General features: G+C 49.6%; 1 pseudogene; it reads left to right on the forward strand.

The window, feature by feature from the left end:
- The first annotated feature begins 4,564 nt into the window (after positions 1–4,564).
- LOC120697499 lies at positions 4,565–6,285 on the forward strand (annotated as a pseudogene).
- The last annotated feature ends 5,771 nt before the right edge of the window (positions 6,286–12,056 follow it).

Consider the following 12,056-nt stretch of genomic DNA (forward strand, 5'->3'; position numbering starts at 1 on the left):
TAAGTGTACGTGCGTTGTGAGTGTTTGTTATGTAGCTTTTGGCCTTGTTTAGATGCATAAAGTTTTGGATGTAAATCACTGTATCACTTTCATTTGTATTTAGTAATTATTATTTCGTCATGAATTAACTAGGTTCAAAAAATTCGTCTCGTAAATTATAAACAAACTGTTTAATTAGTTATTTTATTTAGCTACATTTAATACTTCATGTATGTGTTAAAAAATTCAATGTGATAAAAAATCTTGTAAAATTTTAAAATTTTGAAGGAAACTAAACAATACCTCCGCACTCAAACGATTCGATAAGCTATAATTAAAAAAACGATATCGATATGCTGCGAATGCAACGCACGGGGCGCAGCGGGGTCTCCAAACTCTAGTGCGAACTCTTCCGTTCCCGGCGCCAAGCTTCCGGCACGAGCCCTCGTCCACTCCCAAGGCCACTTCCCCGTGTGGTGTGCTTTCCCGCTCATACAGCTGCAGCTACCATCCGCATCCAGAATTATTGAGAATTAGGGAGTGCTTTTTCGATTTAACTAAAAATGTGGTGTGCTTTTTCGATTTAACTAAAAATGTCCCAAACTATACTTATTGAGCGAATTTTTGAGAAAGTTTAAAACCATTAGATTCGTCACACCTTGAAGTATTTTTAGAAATTTTTTGGGAATTTTTCATTTTTTTATTTCAAATTTGAATTTTAAATTTTGGCCGGTTTCATGCCGGTCGGAACCGGACCGGTTCCCACCGGTTCGGGTAACCTTGATCCAGATAGGGGTGGTAAAGAGCTCTAGATTTTGAACTACAAAATCTAAGGGCCAGGCGGGCTAGGCTCTAACCTTATTTAATTTTAAGATAAAAAAATTTAACGGCCATATTAGACTATGAAGAGGCTACTAGAGTCATGACCCATTACCACCCCCTACCTCCAGAGTTGTTGCACCAGCATTAGGGAAAAAGCTAACGCCAGACGCGCACGCCGGCTATTTGCCTAGCATCTCCATGAGACTAGTCAAATTAGATTAGTCAAATCTCATTTAGCCAGCTATTTAGCTAACTATTTAACTTTTCAAAAGGTGAGAGAACCAACAATTTAGTTAAATTTTAGTCTTCTTGTCCAACTCTTCTCTCTCATCTCCTCTCTCATCTCCTCTCTCCAACTCACTTACACGTGGGCCCCACAACGTTATCCACTCCCCTCCTCCTCCCATACATGGCCTCCTACTCTGTCTGATCTTCTCCATCGGAGGAGGCGCAACTTGGCGCGGCGGCACCAGTCAAGAGCCTCTCCGGAACGCGGCCCGGCGGCCATGGTGGGCTCCTGGCGGCCATCGGCGCCGCGCCACTTTCCTCGATTGATGCTGCCAGGTCGCCGTGCACCCGTGCCCCTTCTCCGGTGGATGAGCAGCGCGCCGTCGAGCGGCGCATCCTCTCGGGCTCCTGGCGAGGCTTGTCCCGGTGCGGCGCGCACGGCGCACTAGATGCGCCGCCAGGACTGGAGGCGATCAGGAGCGGCTCGGGCATGGGATTGGCGATTGAGGCACCCCTCGCAGTCACCGAGCTTGGTGGAGGGCAACACGCGCGCTCCGCGGAGTGTCCTACTCATAGTCTCCTATAGCAGCGCGGTCGCCGCGAGATCCATGCGCCGCCTGAGTGCTCCGCCGCGCCGGGGAGCCGCGGCCTGAGGCAGCGCGGGCGCGGAGTTGGAACCCAAGGGTGGACGGTGTTTCAAATACCGTCCACCCCCTGGGTGCCTGCGCACCGTCGGATTGGGATTCGGCGGCCCAGATTAGGCGTATCGTAGAGTTGTCTTCCTCGTCAGGCGCCGCACGCGCGTTCCTCGCTTTTGCCAGCGACAGAGGCCAGGCCAGCCGTGGCGCGAGCGGGACCAGGCGTCTTTGCGGGAGCACCACGCCCTCTCGGGCATCCGGGATCCGCCGAGGCTTTCTCCCAGCGCCGCCTAGATGGATTGATGGCGACGAGCCGGCGAGAAGGTTTCTCGCGAGTGGAATCGGCACGTCAGGAGCAAGGCCGACGAGCCGACGGCCGAACGAATTGGCGCCGGCACTAGCCGAGAGGAATCAACTCAGGCTGGCACCTTTTCTTCCCTTCTTCCCGATGAGAACCCACGAGAGAGTCCTCGTAGATCGACCATGACTCATGACATCGACCTCGCCGCGCTCTGGCCTCCCTCCCTGTGCGTTCACGCCGCCGCCGTCACAGACAGACCGACCCCCCTGGACGACCGCGCCGGCCATCCGGCGTAAGCTGCGCGCTTGCTTGGTGGAGGCAACATGCGGCGTGCTGCGAAACGGAGAAACGGCGAGACTTCCGGCGCCGGAAAGGTAGGAACGGCGGCCTGGGTGCTCTGCCGCTCCGGCGAGCCGCGGCGCGGGCGCGGATTTGGATCCCAAGGGTGGACGGTATTTCAAATACCGTCCACCCCCTGGGTGCCTGCAGACCGTCCGATCTCAAATCAATAGCCCAGATTAGGCGAATCGCAGCGGCTTCTCCCCGTCTTCCTCGTTAGGCGCCGCGCGCGTTCGCTTTTGCCAGCGAGGGAGGCGGCCAGCCGTGGCGCGAGCAGGAGCAGACGTGTATGCGGAAGCGCCGCGCCCGCTTGGCCATCCGGCGCCGGCGTGAAACTGCTCCGCCGCGCCGAGGCTTGTCCCGGCGCCGGCTTGACTGCTCGCCGGTCACCGCTGGCGACCAGAAAGATGCTCGCACGTGGACGTGGGATCGGCGGCAGGCACGCGCTGCACCAACTGCAAGGACCGAACGAACTTGGCGCGGCGGCATCAGTCAACAACCTCTCCGGAACGCGTCCCGGCGGCCATGGTGGGCTGCCGGCCTGCCGCACGCCTCAGAAGAGTACTCTTCTTCCTGCTGCCTAGCCACCAATCTGAGATGGACGCGACCTGTGGGCCCGGTAGTAACAAGGCCGTGGAGACCAGCCGGGGCGAACAACTCGAACCACACCATCCTGCTGAACGAGCAGCCAACGATCAAGTGATCAACGGTTTCTGTTTCCTGATCACAAAGGGCGCAACACGCATGGTCTTGCAGAGGTTGACGATGTCCTCTGCTTGGCTTGTGTTCTATTTGCCGATCTTTCCTCCTCAACTTCATTGGACCTTCCATTTTTCTTTCATTCTGTTTTTTGTGGTGATACAGGGGTCACAACAAACACAAGGAAGAAATAAACTCAAAAAACAAGCGAAGTCGCCGAGTCAATGGAGTGCCAACCACCAATTTACGTACATGAACAGCACCCCAAAGCTAGGTTCCAAAAGGTTCACAAGTATCCAATTTAGGATTCAATAAGGAAAACTACTACTACCAGCTATCTAGCAGAGAATTCAATAAAAGCGAGAGAAAAATCATTAATACAAATACATAGTTGGCATTTTTACCCGTTTCATATGATTTTGTATGGGTATGTTGCAGAATTGGAGAGAGCTTTGCCTGAAAGAGTTGGAAAACTTCGCTGGAGAATTACTGAAGAAGGTGAAGTAACCCATCAGGCAATACAACGCCGGTGCTGCTGCCTGCTACCCTGCATACTTCGGAAGCACACACAAGCGCGATGAGCGCTCAAGATTCAGGAGAGGATGGAAGAAAAATCAATAGTTGGGCATGTGTCAAAGTGTGGTAGCAGGTTCCTCGCAAAAAAAAAAGTGTGGTAGCAGGTCTTAGCATGGTCCATGACCATGAGGCAACTTGGAATTGATGGAACAACTGGGCAGACATTGGGTTACTCTCATGCTACAGATGGACACTGGATGGAGTCCTAAGAGTTGGTATCACTGAGAAGACAAGCATATGCAACCTCCAGAATCAGTCAAGGAGGGGCATGATCCATTAGCTGTGTTTGAGGATTGAGGAATGGTCCAGGGGCAGTAATAATCCAGAATCAGTCAAGGAGGGGCATGATCTCATACTAATTGATTTTCCTCATATTTAAGCTACAACCGCTCCTTTCCACTTGCAGAATGAACCATCTGTTACTTCCGTAGCTCTAAACCTTCAAGTCTGAACTTGAAGGTGCTTTAATGGCTTCCTCATGTGACGGCTTCCGATGACTTTTGCCATCTGAACGAGGACCTGACCTTCAAGCCATTTTCAATCTATCGTGAGGCTTCCATTTTGCTACACCATAGTTAAGACTCAACCACCACCAAATTAGATAGAGATGTAAAACTAGGGGCTTAAACCCAAATAAAGGGTAACAGCCAAGCAAGCAAGCAGTGACTCACAAAACGAACCAAAAAAAAAAAGCACATCGTCAATTACAAACGAGTTGAGAGGCATTGATAGAAAAAAAATTAGTTCATTTTCCACTTGAATGAATGTTCTTCACATGCATTGAGTGAGAACAGTTTTTTTTTCTAGTCGATAGAAATTATGACCTACCAAAACACAAGTCAATACGATGAAAGAAAAACAAGCCCAGAGAAAACTCACCCTATTTTCGGCGAATATTCAGACTTCAGTGCCTGTTTCCACTGTGACAAAAACTGCCCCTCATTTTTCTACTGCAGGCATGCCAGAATTTCTATTCCAGCGCGCTATAAACACCCCTCGTGCGATACACAGTCATGCTGCATTCAGAAAAGCAGCAGCAGGACGAGGAGCTCTGTAGTCTGTAGCCATGACTAAGCGCTGCTGCCTACGCTTGGGCACGCTCCTGGCGGCGCTGCTCTCGGCCACTGCCTGCCTCGACTTGGGCTTCTACGACATGCCCCTCCGCCGAGACCATCGTGCAGCAGACCGTCGCCGCCGCGTTCAGGAACGACTCCGGCGTCGCTCCGGCGATCATCCGCATGCACTTCCACGACTGCTTCGTCAAAGTAACAAGCGCATGCAGCACAACGAAATAGAAGTTTTTTCATTGACAGATCCAGATATATGATATGATTTCCATGCATGTCATAAATCTTACTAAGATAGTTCAAGAATCTGTACATATTCTAGAACGACGTCGACTTCACCGGAGTGACGAACGCTTGAACCTCCGTGCAGGGCTGCGATGGCTCGGTCCTGATCGACTCGACGCCCAACAACACGGCGGAGAAGGACGCCATCGCCAACAATCCCAGCCTCCGGTTCTTCGAGGTGGTCGACCGCGCCAAGGCGGCCCTGGAGGCGCGGTGCCCCGGCGTGGTCTCCTGCGCCGACATCCTCGCCTTCGCGGCCCGGGACAGCGTCGTGCTCGCCGGCGGCGCCGGCTACCGGGTGCCGGCCGGGCGCCGCGACGGCAGGAGATCCCTCGCCAACGAGACGGGCGACCTGCCGTCGCCGTTCTTCAACGCCACGGAGCTGGTGGACAGCTTCGCCAGGAAGAACCTCACCCTGGAGGACATGGTCGTCCTCTCCGGCGCCCACTCCATCGGCGTCTCCCACTGCAGCAGCTTCGCCGGCATCCCCAACAACCCCGCCAACCGGCTCTACAACTTCAGCGGCTCAGCTGACGGTGTAAGCAAAACATACTAGTTTCCTCTCCAGAAACTAGGATGCTGAATATTCTTCTGGATTAATTTTTCACCAAACATACTATCTTGTCAGTGCTTTGAGTACGATTATATTTTACGGTTAATCACCTGCCGTTCTGCACACTACAGATTGATCCGCTGCTGAGCAAGGCCTACGCATTTCTGCTCAAGAGCATCTGCCCGCCCAGCAGCAACCAGACCTTCCCGACGACCACGCCGTTCATGGACCTCATCACGCCGACCAAGCTCGACAACAGGTACTACGTCGGCCTGCAGAACAACCTGGGCCTCTTCACGTCGGACGCGGCGCTGATGACCAACGCGACGACGAAGGCGCTCGTCGACTCCTTCGTGCGCAGCGAGGCGATGTGGAAGGCCAAGTTCGCCAGGTCCATGCTCAAGATGGGGCAGATCGAGGTGCTGACCGGGGCGCAGGGCGAGATCAGGCGCAACTGCAGGGTCATCAACCCCGCTAGGACCGCCGGCGTTCATCCTGTTGTCGCCGGATCGTCAGGATCCATTGGAGTAGCTGCAAGCTAATGGAAGATGGGTGTGCAGTGTGCAAAGTGATTGTCTTGTTTGGATGTGATGCTGCAGTAAGTAATGAGCAGATTATAGCTAGATAACTTGCTTGTTACATGATCAGGGAGAGCACGCGATCTAGAAAACTCTGAAGAAAAGGGGATGAGAAGTGAGCAGAGTCTGTTGTACGTTAACCGATGTTCATTTGTCTATCTGTGGAGTTTGATTGTGAGGATGAAATAAATATTTGAAAAATATTGTTGTTTGCGGCAAACATGTACGGTCATCTGATTAGTGAGGCAAAAAGTTGATTGATCATGTGTTTTGGCCAACGAATTGTACATACAGGCAATGCGAATCATTTGACAAAATCCTGGCAAACTGTCAATAGCAAGCCAGGGACCAGCCCACATAGTCAGATTCATGGGGCCTTCATCAGTTACCATCCAAGATGGCAAGAGCCGAGAAAAAAAAATGCATTTAGGAGCATGTTGGCTGCATGATTGTGCCCAGTTGCAATGCCCTACATGATACTAGTAAGTGAGCCCGTGCTAACGCCATATGGAAAACAAATGGAGCAATGACTAATAGTTTGCTCATATGGCCTTGCAAATTAAATAGCCATTAAGTACTCCTTTATGGTAATCAAGAATAGAATAAGATCGTGTCTAGGTGTAGCTTAGCTTTGTGGCAATATTGCATATAGATCATATCTACATAAGAAAACATAGCATACCTTAAAATTCTCAAGGCAAGACCAAATTACGTTTGTTACAATTCTTGTTTAGGAGCCGTTATAGCTATGACAGAAATGCTGAAGGCTGCAACACATGAGAACATTAGAATCAGAAAAGGAAAAAAATACAGGTTTAATTGTTTTGTTAGGGACACAACACATGATCCCAATCCATGATTGAATCTGAATTAAGAAAAGATATAGTACCTTCACACCTGAAATTTTTCCATAAGGGCCAATTAGATTCCACAAGACCTAAACATTTCCAACATCCCTACAATCTTCCATGCAATTACATGAATTTTATATTATTTTGACTAATTTACTTTACAATCTCACATTGTTCCATAGTCTATATGCAATCATCCAGCTTCAAGTCTTCAGCCGTAATGCTTCAGTAGGATGACACTACAAGAAAGAAAAATAATAAGAGCATGAACAGAACCAAATACCAGCAAGCTAACTTTATCCTTCACATAAGCAAATACCAGTATGCTAAGCAATGTGCGAGTGTACTTGATCAAGGAAGAGAATTAAACTAATGTGCATGCAAAAGTCATGTACGTAATTACTGCAGCAACCACCAGATGAACAAACAGTCATTATTTAATTTAATAAACAAAAAAGACTGAGCAAAGATTACTAATTCGAAATCTGCTAATTACTGTAAGAAGTAGCAAGGGCAAGTATGCAGATCAGATATGAAAGATACTAAATTAAATAGCAGCTGGCTACTACTTAAAACATTAAAAATGAAAGGTTGCCATACTATGGTAAGTCTGGAATAGCACAGTTATAAACTCGATGGCCTGTGAGCAATAATTGATTAATTTAACCATACATCAGATGATCATCAGAATACAAAATAAAGATAGAACACACAATATCAACCATTATTTTTCTAAATAAAAATGTCAAACATATTTATGCGGTCCATTACTTGTGAACTTAAATTGCAATAATTAGTAACATATCTTGTTGGATGCCTTCGCTTGGGTACAGGAAATCCAACTCTACAACCTGACAGTTGCAGAAAGAAAATACTTTGTAAATATTCACGCAACAGTTAATGGAAAGCATATGGAACAAAAAAATGCATATGGCCAAGCAATCGTTATAACAGTAAGAGCGCCCCACCTAGCCAACCCGACCATAAAACTCATGTGTTATAGTGGGAGGGGTGATGACTTTTATCCATAGTCCATCATTCCCCCCTACGGCGTGCGAGCCCGGCGTAGCCCGCAGCAGGTTCTAGTGCCCGGCGTAGCCCGCAGCAGGTCTCAGCATACGAGAGGCGCACGGGAAATCGCACAGTGGAAATGCGTGGCCGGGTGGGTTCAAACCCGGGACCTCGGCTCTGATACCATGTTAGCGCGCCCCACCTAGCCAACCCGACCACACATTTCCGCTGCGAGTTGAAGGATGGGACAGAAACAGAAGAGCCGTCCGTCCTCCACCATAGTGCCTGGGCCTTGGTGATGGTGAGCGGCACCTCCTCCTCGGACTTGGCGAGCAGCGCGATGGGCACGGACTCCCCGTCCCCGGCGTGGATTCCTCGGATCGGCGCGGACCTCCGGCGGGGACGAAGACTCACCGGCGCGGACTCCCAGCGAGGACGAGGACTGCCTGGCCACGATCGGCCGGCGCAGACGACGAGACTGCGGCCAGGACCGGCGCGGACTCCCCGGCAGGAAGTCGACGAGGGCGGAGGAGTCCGCGCAATCGCCGGAGGGGCGAGACCACGCAGGGTAGCGAGTGGATCGCCAAAGGCAAAAATAGCCATACCGAACCGGCCGGATAGCTGAGCGCGGCAGATAGATAGTCTATTGGATGGCATTATTTACTGCATTTTTCTATTTTTACCTAATCAAATACATTTAGCTAGTTGGAGATGCTCATCCGGACTGCCAAGCGTGCGCTGGTGCGGCTCGCACCGGCTGGGCATGGGCCAGCGAAAAAAAATTGCGTGTAGGAGGGCTGGGCATGGTGCAGCCCATGCCTGGATGTGCACCACGTGGATAGCCAGGCAATCCGACGCCTGCTGGTTGCTCGGTTCCCACGCGGAGCGCTCGGCTCCAACTCGCTGCACTCGGATTGCATACGCAGGAAAGACTCAACGAGTATGCATCGGCTCCAGGAGCATTGAATTGACCGACCCCAAGGTGAAGAACCAGGTGCATGCACCGCCCCTCATCAAGCTCTGTAACTGTAAACATAATCCCGTTATAAGCACAGGATTTCTTCGTTCCATTTGCGACATCGCTGTCGTTCCTCTCACCTGACATGAGAACTGAAGTGGCTAGCTTGCATGATTACTGGTGTGTTGATTGCGACATGGATGGAATGGATGCAGGAGAAAGGCGGGATCTTCTTCTTCTACCGGCCCAAGGTGGACAAGGACGAGGCGCGCGGCCCCGACGACGTCCTGCGCATGGCCGCGCCGTCGAGGAGAAGCAGGCACCATACTCTGGCAAGGAGGGCCGCAAGCACCGGCCTTCAGGGAGAGCGGCAACAGTGGGGCCGGTCAGGACGAGGACGACGCGGGCACACGGTGGTGCCTGCGGTGAAGATGGAGGGCCGGCCGCGGCTGAGGAAAGAGCAGCTTGTCTCCTGCATCCGAGCGATCGAGCCGAGCTGCTATTGGAGCGAGCCTTATCTGAGCCGAGCGTCATCAGAATAGCTCGTGTATCCGATTCTTGAAATGTCCACGTGGCACACATCCAGGCAGGGACTGCACGGAGAGCGGTTTTGTAACAGACCCGCCGAGTTAAAACGTTTAATTATGCGTAACCGCCATCGTCTGGCGCATTAACTTAATTAAGTGTAACTCAACAGGCTGTTTCCAACCCACAGGCCGATCGAAACACACCAGAAGTCTCGCACGAATGCGAGCGCAGAAGGTACCAGCACGATAAAATCTTACAAAATAGTAAATAATATTAAGACTTTTACAAAGTAGCTTAAATTTAAAATTTACGAATGAAATGATAGCAGTGGACGAGAATCTAACTTACAGAGTATTTTTACACGAAAATAAATAAAACGAACTAAATAAGCTGAGGACTACCGAGACGGGAGGACGAGGCGCCACATCGAGCCCACCGATGTGAGACCTAGTTAGCTTCTATGCCTGAAACAGGGTAAACAACAAACCCTGAGTATACTAATACTCAGCAAGACTTACCCGACCAGTGGGTATAACTTAGCCCACATACCTAGACATGCAAGGCATTTGGCTGGTGGTTATTTTGTAGAAAAAGCAACTAAAGTAATTCCTTACTTTCATTATTTTAGCTTCAGGTTCTATATAAATTAACTCTCACCTAATATTTGCATAGACCCACTTTAGCAATCATGGTGATGCAAGCAAAATAATTCAATGAGCTCAATATTTTATATAAACATACCTAACTCACATTCTACATTTTTGCTACGGTGTGACAAAGAGACCAAGGCCCTCATAACCGCGAGACACGGCGAATCGATCCGATTTAACCTTGCAAGGTGGACCTAACCAACACGGCATGCAAAGGCCCCGTCGAGCCCCACGCACCAACCTTTCCCCTCCCCGTCTCGAACTACAGAACCGCCCCACCTACATATAGTCAGTCGAGCTCAACGTGAGACCACCAAAAGTAAACATATGCATCCCATTTCTCCGCGACTACTCGACTCGCCCTAAGGGGTGGTAATGAAGTTCTGTACTTTCGAAGCAAAGCAGTACTCGGCTTACCGGTTTCGACTACCTCCTACTCCCGGTATGCGGTTAGTACAATTCAATCCCCGGTCAGCACTGCCACAACCACCGGTCCTTAATCGACACAGACGGGGCTAAGACACCAAGGAACCCTGTCCTGCTGCCAAACCTAATACCAACATCCCCGCCCGGTCTCACATCTCCATAACCATTTCAAACCACTTCAACAATACTGATGTACAAAGATAATAATGCATCTCGCGAGTAACCGGCAATTACTCGGCTTACCAAAGTTTTCCTGTGTCTCGCGAGTGACACTAAGCCACCCGACTTCTACCGGACTTATTTAGCCTAGCACCGCTATCGACCTAGACTTACTAGTAAACTCAAGGAAATCTAGGAATTATGCAGCTAGGGTTCCAATAAATCCCTAATACGTAATGCACAAGTAATAGATAAAACATATACATAGTGAGTCATAATTTAAAATAATAGGACATGCACCGGGGCTTGCCTGAGGGTAACACTAAGTTAGTGTTAAAGCTATCAAGGCCTTGGGCCCTTCCGACCTTGGGCCGGGTCTTCGGTTGCTTCTTACGGCCATTCCTTCTTCTGGAGATATCCGCCAAACACCGTCTTGTGGTTCGACTCCGCACCGCGTGCTTCACGTCCACACGTCGTACATCTAGCGTACCTAAATGAGGTGCAACGATGCATATGTATGAATGCATGAATAATGCAATAAAAGTGGAGCGATACAAGCACAAGGTCGATATTGTCTAACTATAAACAACTACACCGGCGGAGGTTAATTAAACCTTACATGAGTCTACGTGAAGTTAGCCCAACTTGTTTTGTATTTTTAGAATTCTCCTAACTCCACTATGCATTTATAAACTATTAAAACATTTTATCTAGCACCATTAAAAATTACATGTAAAATTTGTCAAATAACACACTTTATAGTTCTATCCTATCGAGCATGAAAATATAAAGCTAATAAACCTAATTTTACATTCACCACCGTTTAGATTCGAGACCAAAAATCCGGAGTATCCGGGCACCTTCTCGGAGTATCCGGACTCCCAAATCCGGAGTTTCCGGGCCTATACCCGGAGTTTCGCCCGGAGTGTTCAAAACCCGGAGTTTCCGGGCTTATACCCGGAGTTTCCCCCGGAGTTTTCAAAACCCGGAGTTTCCGGGCTTATACCCGGAGTCTCCGGGCTTGACAGCATTTTCGCCCCAAAAACTGAAATCTTGATTTTGACAAAACCAACCCACCAAAATCAAAACCCTTTTAGATCCTAGTTGAGAGATGCATATAGAGTTGATTGACCAAAAAAAATCACTTAGAACCTCCTAGAAACATAGATCGGGGCGGCACAAGTTAAATACCTAAGATGAGCTTTTTTTTCTCAAAGAACTTGAAATCCAAGGTTCTCTTGGAAGGGGCTCATGGGGAGTAAGGTTATCCATGCCGATTGAAGCTTCCTCAGCCTTGAAATCAAGTTTAGATGGGGGATTTGCACCTTAGGGCCTCATGGAGGGGGAGAGCTTGTGAGGGAGAGGGAGAGCTCAAGAGGGAGAGGGAGAGAGTGCACGTGAGGGAGAG

The sequence above is a fragment of the Panicum virgatum genome, chromosome 3K, assembly GCF_016808335.1.
Source record: "Panicum virgatum strain AP13 chromosome 3K, P.virgatum_v5, whole genome shotgun sequence".
NCBI lineage: Eukaryota > Viridiplantae > Streptophyta > Magnoliopsida > Poales > Poaceae > Panicum > Panicum virgatum.